The 18,351-nt window shown below is 37.2% G+C and overlaps 1 protein-coding gene across 4 annotated transcripts in view; it reads right to left on the bottom strand.

The window, feature by feature from the left end:
• LOC108706501 (catenin alpha-2) overlaps positions 1 to 18,351 on the bottom strand; it is a 922,761-nt gene that overhangs the window by 55,222 nt on the left and 849,188 nt on the right. The window lies entirely within an intron of this gene.

Below are 18,351 nucleotides of genomic sequence, written 5' to 3'. Positions count from 1 at the left end.
AAGTTGCTGCAATTTTGTGATTTAAATGTGTAGGTTAATATAATGTTTTCACTTAGCAGCTTTTCCTCTAAGCAAGATAATATTTGTGGAGCCAAATGGAGTAGATGAGTGAATTATGCTTGTAAATCACATCAATGAATCAGCCATTATTTATTGTTTCTGTATATTTAATGGAAATATCTGGAATATAGATGCATAAAAATGAAAGATTAACTGATTAAAGCAGCAGAGTAATAAAAGGTTTCCATTCCCTTTGTTCACTGCAATGTCTTCTTAATTTATTTATGTTTTGTAAATGGTGGACAAATGAAACCTTAGTGCTTGAATTGCATGTGTCTAAGCAGCCAATCAGTAGACCAAGCACAGTCTCACAACGTGATGCTTCGAGAACTTTAATTTTATTTCATTTCCTTTTTATTTTATCTGCAGACTTCATATTATAATATATAATAAACCCTCCACAGAACATTATAAAAAATATATGACAAATTCCATAAACTGTATAGCTTGGCCTCTTTCCTTTACATGATTCATGGAACAACTTTGTGATTTCTAATAATAATATCATTTATATTCAAGACTGGATGATGCCATATACCCTTTCTAATAAGTTAATTATAATATCTATCTTGTAACATTGTCTGATTAAGAGATCTTTACAGAAAAGTCACAGCTTATTTTGTGGAAAAGAGATTAATCATCTCTGAATTATAAATGCAACTGTACGGTGCAAAGCACAATTTCATATGCAAATGGCTATGTTTTTATGCCCATAATACAGCATTTTTCCAGTAACACCATTATAACCGAAGCTACACTTCTGAAGTGTTCAAAACTATGTTACGTCAGATCCACTGGGTGTAAGCCTGGCATGTCTATTGTTTGAACCCCAGAACTAAGTATTAGAAATTAACATTTTATATTCAGTTTTTTAATTTGTCCAATTACTTTTGAGCCACTGAAATGAAGTGATTTTGTTAAAAAAGGGCTTTAGTTTCTCACATTTTTATGAAATCTCTATGTTCAACCCACTGAATTAAAGCTGAATTAGAGTTCAACTGCATCTGAGTTGTTTAATTTAAAATGTATTGGTGGTATATATATATATATATATATATATATATATATATATATATATATATATATATATATATATGTAATCCCGCAGTACCAGCACTCCGATCATTAAACTGGTTTGTGGTGCACGATCAAATTCAGGATATATAGAATAAGAAGGATCAGCACTCACTATATTGATGTGAAGAAAAATTCGCTTTTTATTATTTACATCATAATCCGAAGTTTCGGTCCCACCTGGGGACCTTTTTCAAGGATACTGTGTAACTGTGATGTCATCATTAAATACCCACCCCCCATTAGTGAAAAATGGGCCTCATAAAAATCATTGTATAGTATGATAGATCAAGATAGCTGAAATTCAGATACAATCTAGAATCCAATCATTAGATTTAATGTTGTGTATTCAATAAAACAACACTTCATTCACTAAGCTAAGGGGAGAGTGCTGATCCTTCACACCAATGTGTATATATATATATATATATATATATATATATATATATATATATATATATATATATATATACATATATATGTTGTGTGTATATATATATATATATATATATATATATATATATATATATATATATTTATATATATATATATATATATTATGTAAAATGGATTCCACAGAGTCCACAGTGATATATCAAACTGTCGCAAGCAGTTATCTCTGCACCTTTTTGTTAAGGATCATCCCTCATAAAAATCATTGTATAGTATGATAGATCAAGCTGAAATTCATTTACAGATGATAATGACTACACCTTTAACACTGCAAGAAAAATAAATAAATACATAAATTCATTTATTAATAACCTTTTCTACAAAATTATAATATTAATATCAAATTTTTAATATATCTATGTATTTATTTATAGAGACCGCCAACATTCAGGGGTACCGTTTCTCTTTAAATGAAGCAATGGCTACCACAAGCGATGACTCAAAATATCCCAGACAGATACTCTTTCTAAGTTTGATACCAAAGGGTTCATTTGATTCAATTTAATATGAACTCATTTGGGTTACTTTTCTAAAACCATTTATATATATTTTGATACATTTGATCATATTATCCGTTATCTGAGAAATATTTCATCGTACTTCACTGAGAAAAAATGCTCATAGACTCGAATACAGTGATCCCCAACCAGCGACTTGTGAGCAACATATTGCTCTTCACTCTCACTGCTCCCAGTGACATCATAGTGCCCATTTTGAAAATCCAGGCTTACAAGTTTTCGACTGTGGTTCACAGGTTAAAAACCCCAGCTCTAATGGATAGTAAAAACAATTTGGAGCGGTTTAAAAAATGGCAGAACAGGATATCTTCAAAAAGTCAACGGGACATCTGCCATTGACTTCTACATGAACTCAGCAGGTCTGAGTTGGAGAATTTTTTCATTCTGACTTTTAGCACCATTGCGGTTTAATACCTCTCAAAAAAAATTCTGTTTTTTTTCTATGTAAATTTTTTCCCTTTAAAAGTCCGACCAGAAAAAAAACAGACCTTTAATAAAATTGGTGAAGTAAAATGGGTCCAATTCGCCCATAACTAGCAGTGCTCTTTATATATTTCAGTGAATTAAAGGGGTTATATCACATTATTAAAAAAAAATCAACCAAACTCTCAAACCCAAATCCCATTAATTTACCAATAAAACTTATTGGAAAAATTTGAGATACAGAAAGTCATGACAAAATTGAGTGTCAATTCGAATTGTGCGACTTTATCGAATTGCTCCCTCAAAAACTCAAATTTATTGGATTATCAAACGAAAACCAGAGCAAACAGCCTGAAAATATTGAGATGCTGAAGGTAAAAAACATGTTCTTAATTATTCAAGGGGACATCTGCCATTGACTTCTACATGATTTTGAGAGGTTTTAGCTGGAGTATTCTTGGATTTTAATTTTTAGCAGCTGCAGAGCATAATCAATTTTGAAAAATGTTAGTTTTTTTCCTCTCTAAAAATTCAAGTTTTTCCCCTTTGAAAACTAAATAGGCCCCTGAGTGTATGGCAATAAGATCTTTTCCTACAGCTGTACGAGCCTTATTAGATATCAAACCTTGATGGGAAAAAAGTAAAAAACTATATTTATTTTATAAACTTGCAAATAGCTGAGGCTCAAAAATAAACATTCCCATAAACGTCATCTTAAGAGTTTTCTCTGAATTTATTTTTCAAACCTTAACAGTCATTTGGGAAAATAAAAAGGCAAAAGCTTTTAGTGAAGAAGCTCTTCCTTCTAAGTATATTATAATGTGTGAATAAGCATGAAATGAAAATTGCGCACAGAACTGTTTCCCTGTAAATCTAAATCTTGTTGTATTCCTATAATTTTTTTTTCCTGTTTAAAAATGTTTAATAAACATACATATATTGTATCTGGACAGGTTTGGCATTTGGTAAGCAATTTCCTCATTATTAAACATTTCCAGGATGACTGTTCTGGGTACTTATGCACATAAAGAACTTCACGTAGATTTTTAACATTTACAGTATTTTAAGGACCAGAACTCTGTCTGAATGAATTGGCATGGAGAGGCACAGCTCAGTGATGTTGATATTTGTAATTCCTCTAACAAAATAACATGCTGCCTGTCTCACGGCCGCATAACTGTTTCACCGTTTAAAAAATAATTATATGCTAAGAACACAATTTAGCAAAATACAATTCAAATTACTTTGTATTATGAGCAGCACTAGACAAGTATTCTTTGCAGCAACATGGAAATCACGATTCTGCTTTAAGCCTATTATAAAAGACTATAAAGATCAATGCTCCTTGTATTGTATTGTCAGCTCAGCACTAAGAAAAATGCAAGACACTATTCTTTGTACAAGGACACTTTTTAAAATATTGCTAGACAATAACCACCATATTATATTCTTGGAAGTTGAATTTAGAGTATGCAGTAGTAACTACTGGCTATTTGTTTTAATTCCTGTTTTGTATTTATATTCATTGTTAGCCTAGAACAGCACTGTCCAACTGGAGGTCTACTGGTTAGATACTTAGGTATAGAACCTGTTATCAAGAATGCTCTGGTTTTCCAGATAAGGGGCAATTCCGTTAAGCTTAAAGGTATTCTGTCATGATTTTTATGGTGTACTTTTTATTTCTTAATCACACTGTTTACGCTGCAAATGATTCCCTACCATGTACAATTTGATTCCTAACCAAGCAAGCATATTTTTTATTGTTGTAATATTGGTGTTTAGGCAGTCATCTCAAGTCCTTTTGACTGGTCATGAGCCAGTGCTGCACTATGGAACTGCTTTCTGACAGGCTGTTGTTTCTCCTGCTTAATGTAACCGAAGGAGTCTCAGTGAGACATGGATTTTTACTATTGCGTGTACTTATCTCTACCAGGGAACTGTTATCTGGTAACCTTTCCATTGTTCTGCTGATGGGCTGCAGGGGGGAAGGGAGTGGGTGATATAACTCCAACATGCAGTGCAGCGGTAAAGAGTTACTGAGTCACATGACTGGGGGCACCTGCGAAACTAACAATATGTCTAGGCAGCCCTATGTCAGATTTTGAAATTAAATATAAAAAAGCTCTTTGCCCTTTAGAAAAATGGATTTCAGTGCAAAAGTCTACTGGAGCAGGACTATTAACTGATGCATTTGGAAAAAAAAACATGTTTTCCAATGACAGTACAGTAGTCTACTAAATAAATCATTTAAACATTAACTAAATCCAAAATGATTGTTTTGCCTCCAATAAGTATTAAATAGAACTTAGTTTGAATCGAGTACAAGATACTATTTCAGAGAAAGGAAATTATTGTAAAAAATGCGAATGCTTTGCTTATAATGGAGTCTATGAGAGTCAGCCTTTCTGATTTCGAAGCTTTCTGGATAACGGGTGTAAAGATAATGGATACAAAAAAGGGGGTTGTGGAAGCACTCCTAAGTCTCAATAAAAATGTATTAAAGTACAATGGAAGTGCTGCTGACTTGGCCAATTGATCAATGCACATTCCCTGGTCCCCTGTCTGATAATTCAGTATATATTCAAGTGCATGTATTCACAAAGACAGGGGTCTTTTTTGCAAAGATAATGAATCTCTTACCTGTAAAACTCTAAGAGATTTTCTTAGCTCTCAGACTGCTCAGTGGCTCCACTGATCTATTTAGATGACAAAGGACCCCTAAACATGCATGTGGTGAATAAATGGCAGACTCAATGGATAATGTTGGACAGTACTGGAGCACTACAGGTTCCTGGTTTTCAATTAACAAATTTACCTGAGCTATCCATTTTTTTTTTTAAATTTATACTGTACATGCTGGTGTTCCATTTCCTCCCCACAATGAACACAAGTATATAAATGTATATTGGCCTTTTAAATGGTTTGTATAAAGTAGGTGTCCTAATATAGAACCCCTAAGATAAATAGAACTTAAACACATATTTATAAATTACTTATTTCAATTAAAAATGTTCTTGAGATCATACTCAGATGTAACATTGGCAACTCACTACAATGGGTCTACCCCAATTGATTAAATTCCAGTCAAAATAGGCAAATAAATACCTGAAAAGCATTTGTATTGACATATGGACACTTTTCCAGGCTACTAATTCTTGGATGTGAATGATAAATATTAGATTCACATTCAAAACTATGTATGGCTGCTTTGGAGTACTAAAAAATTCCCACTTTTTAAAAAGCCTGAAGATCCCTCTGGGTCATTGCCCTTAAAAAATGGACACGTATTAATCCTCATGGTTAACCACTAATTAATTTATTCTAAACCATTTGCAAATTAGACATTAGTCTAGTATAAAACAGTGAGGTGGAAATCCAGGTATTGCCCTGCTTTTTTCAATTAAATATATATTTTTTTTAAATATCAATTTTATTTTTTTTAGCTCCTTTTAAAAATGTAAAGAAAAATCTGGGGGAAAAACAGAACATACTGTAAGAAGTGTAAATACAAATAGAGCATTGGAAGAAGCTGGAAAGCTAATATGCCAGTTTTCATTTTAACCCTAATAGATGCAGTGCAATTTTAGGCACTTATTTACAAGAAAAAAATGTTATTCTGTCTGAGCGAGTTCAGAAAATTGTTTAAAAATAAATTATAGGGTTGGAGGTGCTGCATTAAGAAAAAAAGGACTGTCTAATTATGTTTGATTTCATTGTAAAAGAGGCACCTGCAAGAAGATGTGGTTACTTCACATGAATACATTCAAGGTCAGTACAATGAAATCTCACAGGAACTCCACATTTTGAGAAGGATGCAGAACATAAAAGGCTGTCATTTTATTCAAGGAAAGGAAGTTTAAACATCAACAAAAAAAATTCTTAAAATGGGGAACATAATGCTGGAATACATGATTGGTAGGGATTGTAATGCTATCTTGAATAAAAAAGAGGCACACACTCTTTTTATCAAGATTCAGTCTTTGTCAATATGCAGTTGAAGTTTAAGTGTAGTCAAATAAGAAGTTTCATTTTTTGGTGTTTTTGACTTTTTATAAACTTGACGTCTGTATAAGCTTTGAATATATTGTGCCTGCTTTACAGAAACTATAGATCATTCACATGAGTCCCTGTCACATTGTAGCATACACTTTAAGAACCCTATCCTATGCAAACACTATGGTCAATTTTAGCAGGAGACATTTGCTCGTCTGTATGTTTTTGGTGTATTGGAGGAAACTCGTAGGAATACACAAAAAAAATGTATACAGACTCAACCCCACTTTTTGCAGTTTAAACTGAGGAACAGACAAGTAAGAATCAGTGTGTCCCAACTCATGCTGAACTCCTCCACCTGCAATGATTCAGTACCAACGAAAAAGAAGATACGTTTGTAGACACACTGTCTCGTAAAGTAAAAGTTTATTATATGTATAATAATATGATATCATATACAGTGTTTTTTACTTTACTTTTTTGTCGGTACAGTACTGTGTTGGAGGAAACTGGAATACCTGACAAGCATGGGAAGAACATACAAAGTCCATGCAGAAACAGCCTTGGCTGGAATCAAAGACAGGGTCCCAACTCTTCAAGGCAGCAATAGTATACAATAGTGTTCATCACTGTGCATGCTGTGAGGTTTGGTAGTTGTGTCTCTCCTAAATAAGTCCCTACCTTGTAGGTATCAAAATCCCCTTTAAATGCTGTCTTCTGTCATTATATCCAAGTAATAGTGATGGGCTAATTTATTCGCCAGGCGCGAATTTGCGGCGAATTTGCATGATTTGCAAATAAATTCGCGAAACGGCCGCGAAAATTTGCTTGTGAAAGTTCGCCGGCGTAAAAAAAAACGGGCGTCGGCGTAAAAAAACGGTTTTGCAAATTATACGATGTTTCGTGAATTTTGAGGGAAATTCTCTAATTTTTTGACGAAACGCCACAAATTCGCCCATCACTACCAAGTAACTTCTGTTTTGTCAGATCCTGCTTAAGTCTGTTATTGTATTTTTGCTGTTTTCTCTGCTTTTTGATACTTGCCTGTTCTTAATTATGACACTTGCCTCCTGACCTAACCACTGGCCTGACCATCATTACACATTTGTTTGTTCCAACCTGTACCTCCCTGTTGGCCTAGTTTGTTCTTTGAAGCAGAGTCGGCCCAACATTCTGGTGAAGGTCTCCAAGGAAGGGTTAGACTTGAGCTAGCTGCCAAGTATCCTGCTACCAACATAATACAGTAATTATATTATGCTTGTATGAAGAAATACACTCATACAACCATATATTATCTTTGGGACTTACTTACAGGGACTTGAAATATACACCCCATATCAAGGCAACCTTCCCTCAATACAACGCACTCCTGTTAAGGGGAGTGGATAATACAGCAGATAAGTATGAGCCTCTGATGTGAAAGAAAATAAGAAAAGTTATTTTTATATATTTATGTATCAGCCATTATAGAATCTATGGCAATGACACAAAAGCACCATTGTGTCGTCACACCATATGTGCACTTTAGGGAATCACTTTTTTGAGTATGTTTCTTGTAACACAGATTTTTATATTTTTGCCTAAATGGACCTAGATTTAAATAAGACAACACAAAAATGTATACAAAAAAAGTATACTGTCCATTACATGTTTTTATACATTTTAAATGACTGCTCAAGATGTAATGCTTAATTCACATATTTGTAAGTCAGTGTAGTGGCAGCTCTAAACATTTGCTATTTGTACAACCCTATTCAAAAATATTGTTGAGCACTCTGCTTTTAGAAAGCACTTACAGAAATACAGCATTAACTTTCTTCTAAGCAATCCAACAGTAAGCAAACTTTATGAGCCTGTTATTTTAGTTTACTTTGACACTCATTCGGGAATTGAATATATGAGAACATTGGCCGCAGCATATCCAAAGTAAATTCTGAGCAATTACATCTCGAGTTGATATTAAATTGGAAGGGTGGCCAGCTATATTACCGAACAGATGTTAAGTGACATTAAGGTAATGTTTCCAGCCAGATTCCTTAGACTGCAAGAATTAAGGAACGAGCAGGCCAAGTGAATGACATTACATTATAGATGATACAGTTTGGAGAAAGAAAATGCAAGCATTACGCTCATAATGGCACACACCGATAGTTGTGAAAAGAAAGAGCTGATTCGTGTGTTCTGTTGCCATGGAAATATTATGCAGATACTATAAAAAATTAATAAGCTATAGGGTCTACCAATGATTGTTGTTAGGCCTTTTGGCTACTTATACATGGAAAATGAAATATATTACACCCAGGGATCACCGGATTTATTGCATCTGTTTGAGCATACACATTTCAGACATCAGAAGATCTGCTCTGTGTCTAATGTGCTTCCATCTTTAATCAGCTTACCCTGTCTGGGTGTTTGTGTGAGATCGCTAATGCAAGTGTCGATTATCATTTATGAGATTTTCTTTCTTCACTGCCACAGTACTGAAGGGATAGAAGCAGCAGGTTGCAGTGACTCATACCAACTACAGTATTGTGCCACCTGCTTAGATACTGTTGGTAACATTTTGTTTCTGCTCAGTATCTCTTCTCATGTGCTTCCTTCTGTGGGTTTCACAAAATTTTAATGAAGAGAAATATTTCTCCTCACTGCACAAATAATAAAATAAAATGAGAGATTGGGTACATCAATCACAATTTGCAGAATGTCTTGGCCAGCAGAGGACACGAATACAGAGCAGCATTATTGGACATTTAGATGGAAAATAAAAATCTTCACCTATAAGTCTTTCTTTGGTTTTTCTGCAAGTGTTTGAAATATTCTTGCCTACTCCTCTGCTAAAAGGTTTATTGGATTTACAAAAACATAAGTAAAAGTGTTTACATCTCGATAGAAGCTTTTCAAAGAGTTTGACGACAAGGATGTAGGGTATTTTGTTCAAATAATCTGAACAGACATCTAAACATATTTCTCCCTGCTCTAGTTCTGCCACTAGCTTTTGTTGTTTGTCCTCATCTTCCTCTTCGTGTTCTTTCACAAAGATCAATTGCCCATGCACAGTGGATTCCAGGTTGGCAAAGCTATGTATTGTTCATGCTTGAAACATAGTTATATATCTATTGATCCATACCACCAGTGTCAGACTGGGCCAGCGGGACACCGAGAAAAAACCCAGTAGGCCCAGCCCTTATGGGCTCCCGCTGACCCAGACCTACTCCACCGACTGCCCCATAAAGAAATTAACCTGTGTTGCGGCACTTGTGCATGAGCGCAGTGCAACATGTTCATTCATGCACCCTGTGGGCCAGGGAATTGGAGGGACCGTTGTTTACAGCCCCGGTGGGCCTCCAAGGCTCCAGTCTGACCCTGCATACCACCTTACAGAATAGTCAACCAGCTGAGCAGTAACTGGTGATTATGAAATAAAGAGGTGCATTGACCTCAAATTGTAAATCATATTGTACATGTAAATCATATTGTACATTTTGAGGTCAATTCACCTCCTAATTTCATAATTTAACCCTACCTCTTTGTGCTGCAAGTATTTTCCTTGGTATATGTCTCATGTATAACCAAGCATGTTTCTTATGTGACTGTCTTGATGATGGTGAGCAGAAATGAATTGTTACCCCAGGAAATACTTTTACCTACAAAGATGCTGTTCGAAATTCCCTAATAGTTTATGATTAGGGATGGGCAAATTTCGCTTAGCCGAAAGATTCACGAATTTCCAGAGAAATTCGCGAAACTGCGCAAAATTTGTGAAACAGCTAATTTTCTCTGGCAAATTTTCGTGAATTTATTAGCCGGTGGCGAATCGCGGGAATTCGCTGCAAATTCTCACCTGGCGCCCATCACTATTTATGATAAAAATCAAACACAGGGTGAAATAGTGTTGGATTATTAGAAAGTTATAGTAGCAACAGTTGTTATGAAGTTATGAATGCTGACAAGTATCTGCTTTAAAATGATGACAGTCATTAAGGTTAATTGTAGTCGAAGAAGTTCCTTTTACTTTGTATTTACATTTGGCACTAGTGCATTAACCGAGCCTAATGTCTGAATCACATGCCGAGCCTGATGTCTGAATCACATGCAAGTGCATTTATTGATGCAGGGGGATCCTGGACTTTCCTTCACCTTAAAGCTGAAGGTAATTCCAGGATTCCCTCTGTGCCAATAGGTGAAATAGATGTGGGTCACTGTGAAATACCCAATATCACTATTCCATTTTGACACGTCAGACCCAATTTCTTGGAACACAATAATGAGCTGGTTCCACTGACTTGGAATTTGGGGGGGAAACACTGTATTGTGGTTAAAAAAACATGGCATTTTGCATCCAAAATTGTACAGTGCACTTGCAATCACGAATGAGTCCTGAAAAATATAAATTTCATTGAGCCATGACTAAAGCAACATAAATGCCTTTCCAAAATAGTTAATGGCTAAAAACAAATATCCTATTTACCTTCTGAGATGTATAGGTATGGAATAATTGTGGCCTTGTGGTAACTGCAACCCCTACCCCAAGGGCTATATGTAATAATAATAATAATAATAATAATAATAATAATAATATTGGACCACCTATTGTGACATCAATATTGTCATTGTGTTCACAATATGGCAACATTTTTTATAAAGGAGCCCTGCTGTGTTGTTACAGAAAGAACATTTTGTCACGGCACATCATCTTATTACACAGCGAGTTCCACAAATGAAGACTTATAATTTGACTGGTTGTAAAAAGGGCACCTTGTAATACGTTAAGAAGTAGGTAAAGCCTATTCTGGCGGAATTGTTTAATATTGTCTTACAGGGGACAGAGCAAATACCCAATTCTATGCTTTCATCGTATATAACGGTCCTTCCCAAGGAAGGTAAAGATCTATCGCAATGTGGGAACTACAGACCCATAGCACTTTTGAATAGCGACTTGAAAATTTTCACTAAATTGCTTGCCCAACGATTAGCACCACTTTTGCCCAGATTGATCAACCCTGACCAAGTGGGTTTTGTTATGGGAAGACAAGCTGGTGATAACACCCGCAGGGCGATAGATCTTATTGATATTATTCAATCCCGAGGCACTCCGTCTGTAGTTTTGAGTTTGGATGTGGAGAAAGCCTTCGATAGGTTAGATTGGACCTATATGACTCAGTTGCTCCAGTCACTGGGATTTCGTGGGCCTTTCCTCCAAGCTGTCAGGTCGCTTTACACGACCCCGTCGGCTTATCTAAAATTGAACGGGGATGTTGGTGTGCCTATACATATTAGGAACGGTACCAGACAGGGTTGCCCGCTTTCCCCCCTGCTCTATGCTCTCAGTATCGAGCCGTTGGCTGCCAAAATAAGGGAACACCCGGATATCACGGGAATTTTAGTGGGCAATGTAGATTATAAAGTTTCGCTCTTTGCTGACGATGTCCTGCTCACTCTTAGCAATCCCTCTATCTCCTTACCCAACTTACACCATCTATTACAAACTTACAGTCAGGTGGCGGAATATAAAATTAACTGGGCTAAATCGGAAGCTCTTATGTTCCACATAGGAGGGTCTGCGAAGCGGGCACTACAGGACACTTTCCATTATAAATGGCAAACATCCCATATAAATTACCTGGGGGTCAAATTGACACCACACTACCATCAGTTATATCGGGCGAATTTTATACCTTTGGTGGCTCGCTTATCGACGGATATGCAGGAATGGGGATCCTATGGTACCTCGTGGTTTGGACGCATAGCGGCGGTCAAAATGACTGTACTCCCGAAGTTATTATATCTGTTTGAGACCATCCCAGTCCATATTCCCTGCTCTCAATTAGGTCATATCCAAAAACTGATTTTCAAATACATATGGGGTACCACTAAGTCTAGGATTCCACGCTCAGTTCTCTTAGCGGGGAGGAGTCAGGGAGGTCTTGCTGTCCCGGACGTAGGACGTTATTATCAGGCTTCCCACCTACGCCAAACTTTAGCATGGCTACAGCCGCAAGCGCCAACTCGGTGGGCACAATTAGAGGCTACTTGGTTATTTCCTTACCATATCAGTAATTTGCTATTGATAAATCATCCCAAAACACAACTCCCAGTTTCAGCCCCTAGGCCTATGAAACTTACCCTCTCCATATGGAAGCTATGCCAAAGAAAATATGGAATTAGTACTTACCCATCAGCTTTGATATTGCTCTTCGGCAATCCAGAATTCCAGCCGGGTTTAGGGAATTCATACCAGCTAGACTGGGCAGCTTATGCATTTCGTAGAATCAGCGATTTTATTGACCCACTGAGAAAACGGCTATATACATATGATGAAATCGCACAAAAATGTGTGTGGAGTACTGGAAAAAGGCTGGAATATCTTCAGGTTATGCATTATATTACAACGTTGTATGGACAGCAGACCCAGATACTGTTATCTCCATTTGAGAGGATTTTAGGAAGCAGCTTTCCATATAAAGGCCTTATATCCCAATTATATAACTTGTTAAATGCTTTACCGGATGCGCCATTTCCTACACATGCCTATATGCAATATTGGGAAGACGCATGGGGTAAGGAATTGACCCAACCTCAGTGGGGTAGAATATGGGAGAATGCACGTAGAATGACAGTATGTACCTTACAGAAAGAGAGTGTATACAAATCTATGATGAAATGGTACCTCACACCGGATAGACTTTCCAACATGTTTCCGCATAGTAGCCCTTTATGCTGGAGAGGTTGTCAGCTTAGAGGTACATTGTCCCATGTTCTATGGGATTGCCCGAAACTGACTCAGTTTTGGAAGGAAATTGTTGATTTAATAACAGCAGTCTTAAAAACCTCCCTGAATATTGAGATGCCCCATTTACTATTAGCCCTCCCTATTATTGGAATTAAGAACGCTGCCCAAAAGTGGGTAAACCAGGTAGCGACGGTAGCGCGATTGGCCATCACTTCCAAATGGAAGTCCCTAGAAACTCCATCAATTCGGGAGGTTACATACAGGCTTGAGAGCAATCGGAGATTCGAAGAAATGACTGCCCGAGTAAGTAATACACTACCATTGCACGACAAAATTTGGGGTAACTGGGTCTACTATGTCACGACCAACAAAGCTGTCTCCCTGGATTGCTGAGAGAGGATATGCTTAAAACATGTATGTTACAGTGGTGGGTCGCGTGTCTCACCTTTCTCATGCATATTTAATGCCAAACTGTGGGGGTCTTTTCTTTTAATTTTTTCTGTCAATTCTTTTTTTCGCTTGTTTTATTGCATATGATTCTTCCTTTGACGGACTTGTTTTATGTGAACAATGTACTGGCTAATGTTGTGCAATTCTACGCATGCATGGACACCTGGTACGGTTGGAAATGTCTGTATTTTTCTTTGTTTTATTTTTTCTTTTGGAAATCAATAAAAACTAAGTTACAAAAAAAAGAAGTAGGTAAAGAATGTGCAGTAGGACCTTAACGCCCAGCAACATTCTGTAATAATGGGATAAAATCACTGCACATTATCTTTCTTGTGCTTCTGAAGTCACGGCACAATCATCTTTATATTCTACATATTCTATTTGGTAATGGCGCGGTTGCCATATTTATCAGTGAATGGCAAAATGTGCTATTCTGTGTAGGACCGACTTGCTTTTAAGTGGTAGCTGTATCCATTTAACATAAATGTGCAGTTTGTTCCTTTTCAAGTCAATAACAGTAAATTCCTTTGCCTTTATGATATGCATCATAAGCAGTAATCACTCGGAATGGGCACAAATAGCACGTTACACACCAGGCTTAGTGATGGGCGAATTTATTCGCCAGGCACGAATTCGCGGCGAATTTGCGCGATTCGCCGCTGGCGAATACATTCGCGAAACGGCTGCGAAAATTTGCTGCCGAAAGTTCGCCATGTGTCAAAAAAAAAATTGTCGCCGTCGTCCAAAAAAACTGACATCGGCGTCAAAAACGGGCGTCGGTGTCAAAAAACGGGCGTTGGCATCAAAAAAACGGACGCCGGCGTCAAAAACGAGAGGCCAGCGCAGCTTTGTGAAATGTTCGCTGTTTCACAAAATTCGCGAATTTTTCAGCGAAACGGCGCAAATTCGCCCATCACTAACCAGGCTGCTTGTTGCAGCACAGTCTCAACACATGAGACATTTTACAGCTGTAGTGGGAAATGTTCTGCTAGTATAAAAGGTCACAAAACTTAAAGGTGCTATTCTCTTAAATGCGGGATATTATAAATTAATGATGAGCTTTCCATATAAGCTTTCCAGAGATACAGCTCTGTATGACTGGTGGGTCCAGATAGCAAATGAGAGTCTTGCTGCCCAGCTATAAAAGTGCACTGTTTAGTGAAGCGTTTACTATATGTAGACAACACACAGCTAGGAGTGCATTAATAAAGCAGTGTAGAAATTTCCAGGTCTATAATAATATAATGCAGAAAAGAACCTGCTCAAAACAAGAGGCAGCTTAAAGGGGTTGTTCACTTTTAACCATATTTTACATTTAAAATTTTTTTTTTGCAGATCATCTTTATTATTTAAATGTTCTGTTATTAAGCTACTGACCTGATAAGCCTTGGATCATTCCTACTAAAGTTTTCTCTTCTGTGCTCTCAGCTCTTTGTAGGGGATTTCCCAGCCCGGTACTTGGCGGGCAGCCAAACAACAACAACAGGCGCTCCCAGCCAGAGAGGCAGCAGAGAGCCAAGGAGAGAGACTTTTAGCAGAAGTGATCCACATCTTATATGATCTGTAGCTTCAAAACTATCCAATTAAAATAATAAATGTTTCTTCTGACTGGGGCTATTCAAATTTAGAATCACAACATGAAGCTTAATTATACTGAGATTTGGGCTGTATATGTAATCAGGGGCTGCTGCGTCCTGAGGCAGCTCATGCTTAAAAATCAGCATGGGAGCCGGTCAAAGGGAGCAGCTTTGCTAGTGCATTGAATGTAATAGTGCTATCTGCGTGAGCAGATAGTTAAGACCCGGAAATTCAGTTCTTAAAGTTACAAGAGGCGGCATTTTGCTGCCCCTTATAACAGGACACTCGCTGCCTCCTGAGGCATGGCTCTTCTCTTGCTTTATGGCAGGAGTGTTCCTGTATGTAATTACTGTCCTGAATATTCTTGGAAGCATGACTCAGTGACTGTTACAGGAATGTTTTTATAGAAAATTGAACTAAGGGGTTATTGTCTGAAAGTTGGAATTCAAGGCAGCACCAGGCCTACAGCTGAGGGCTATCCAGTCCCATGTGTGACACCATGGCTTTGATTCTGCACAATGGATGGACTTGCCTAATCTTGAATACCAAATCCCCCCCTCCCCTGTATCTGTACAGTTTGTCCAGTAAAGCATGAGATCTGGAGCTGCCACCACCCAGAATGGGCAGATAATTCCAGGATTCCCATTTGAATCCCCAACAGCTGAACATCAACAATTTTGAACTTAATTGTATGTAATTCCCATTGTGGGATAGCATAATTTACAGCATCACTAGCATCATTTCCACTAGCTCGAGGGTGGCAGTAGCTCTAGGTTTCCCTTGTGAAGATAGGCACACTTGCTAGCAATACATCAGAAGATGGGGGGAAAGAAGTGCAAGCAGTGTTTTTAGGAGTAATAACCTTCAATGACTGGTGTCAACATGGGAAACAGTTGTATATATTTTTGTGCAAGCACGAGTGATGGGTGAATAAATTCACCAGGCATGAATTCGCAGGGAAATTTCCACGTTTCGCTGCTACATTCGCAAAAGTTCGCCAGTGAAAAATCGGCTTGCCACACGCATAAAATTGACAGACACCCATTGACTTTAATGAATTTGGACAAAATAGTTGTGTGTATAAAAATTGTCTTTTGTGTCAAAATTATTTTGACGCCTATTGACTCGAATGCATTTTGCAAATTTTGTGATAAATCCCTGAATTTTTTGGCAAAATGCCACAGATTCGCCCATCACTGGTGAGCACAATTATATCCACTGTGCTTAATATTTTAGCAGAGAAAGTAATGTAATCCGATTATTCCTTAATACAATAATATGAAAAAGCAGGTGATTATAGATTCTAACACTTCTGAAATGCATTTAATCATTTTTTAAGGCTGGAAATTGTAAGGATCTAATTATCATTCCCCAGATTTGGTTTGTCACAGGGATGTCAGGCCACATTAACATCCCTCGGTTCCCCACCTGTCAGCCCTGCGGAAACATACAATTTTACAAATAGCTAGAGAGCATTAAATGATTCATAATACTAATGTCACAGCTTGGAGAGTGTTCTTTGGGGAAGAGTCAACTGTCTGGATGCAGTGATCCCAAATATTGCAGAACATATCTAGAAACAAAGCACGTTGTCTTTACAGAGAAGCCAGGTTAACTGACAGTTTTATTTCTACAATACGTTCCACAGTATCAAAACAGCACAGACTATTGTGGACCGTGAATTCTCAGCGCAATCAGGTTGAGGTTCCTCTGTTGCACTAGGGACCAATACAAGACTTACTATATATATACCTTATGTCAAATATATGTTGGTTTGAAATACTGTATATGGGCACTGGCCATGTGTTTGCAGGAACTATAGATTCCAGCTTTCCCCAGTCACCTATATGCCACGAGCAGTAATGTTGATGGCCATTAAAACATATTGGCCCACAACTAAGATTCACCAATTTGTTGGTCCATAATAGAGAATCCAAGTAAGGTTTTATTTGGCTATACATGGAATACTCTACTTTGCACTACTTTAATCTGGTTGCCTATAAAAGGAGATAACTATCATAATTAACCAGATGGGGAGACTGCATGTTGATATTGCTGCCATATGCTTATACTTTCCTGGTCTGTTAAATAAACTGTTATATCTAATTTAATAATACAGACACAGCTGCAAAGATGATTGCCATTTTACTACTGTGCACTTCATATAAGCACTGGGCAGTACGGTATTATTAATTACAAATTACATAATTTATATGATCTAAAATTACCATGATGTCTTTTCTATTTTTGCCCTGCCTTTGGCTGCTAACGTTATATACAGGTCTTGCCCAGACCCACTCCCCTGATCTGCCAGGCCATTTTCTCTCATTTGACATCTGCAAACATGACATGTATGCTGTGAAGTTCATGCAATGCAGAATGCAGGTTGCACAGGCACAACATACTTTGATAAATAGTGTTGAGCACTGTAATGGTTAAGCTGAGCTCAGGAGAGGTGGTTAAGAGAAAAATAGATTCAGACAGCTAGAGCTTCTATGGGAACCAATAATGCTATCTCTTCATTGGCTGTTAGACTGGAGGGTGTGTTTAGTAATCTGAGCTGAGAAGAACTGAGCATGCTCATTAGCCAACAGCCAAAGTAAATTGGGGGGCAGAGTGGGTTAGAGGAGTAGAAGGAATTCTAAGTGATTAAGGGGATGCTGCAGCCTTACTATTAACCTTTTAACAACCAGAGTGGAAGTTATCTAAAGATTTCAAATAGGTTTTTCACTGATTACATTTTGTAGGGGGGGACATGTCCTTTAAGTAAGTCACTTTGCATGTTGTTTTGATTGATAACCATACAACATGACCACATCTGGTCTCAGATAAAAATGCATTACATATACTAAACTGTTGGTACCAACTGGTATATTATCTGTACCAACAGCCTGAATAATATGCCTCATGCACCAGATCCAAGCAGTAACATCTGTAATATCTGATACTGGCCTTATTTTAATTGTATGCTAACAAAATATAAAGCAGATTTTGCCAAAGGAATACCATATCAATGTTGTTGGCAAGTCATAAGAACATACTCAAAGATATAGACTTTTTTTAGTGGGTAAT

Source organism: Xenopus laevis, chromosome 1S (assembly GCF_017654675.1).
Source record: "Xenopus laevis strain J_2021 chromosome 1S, Xenopus_laevis_v10.1, whole genome shotgun sequence".
Lineage (NCBI taxonomy): Eukaryota > Metazoa > Chordata > Amphibia > Anura > Pipidae > Xenopus > Xenopus laevis.
This window is presented reverse-complemented; position numbering and strand designations above follow the sequence as displayed.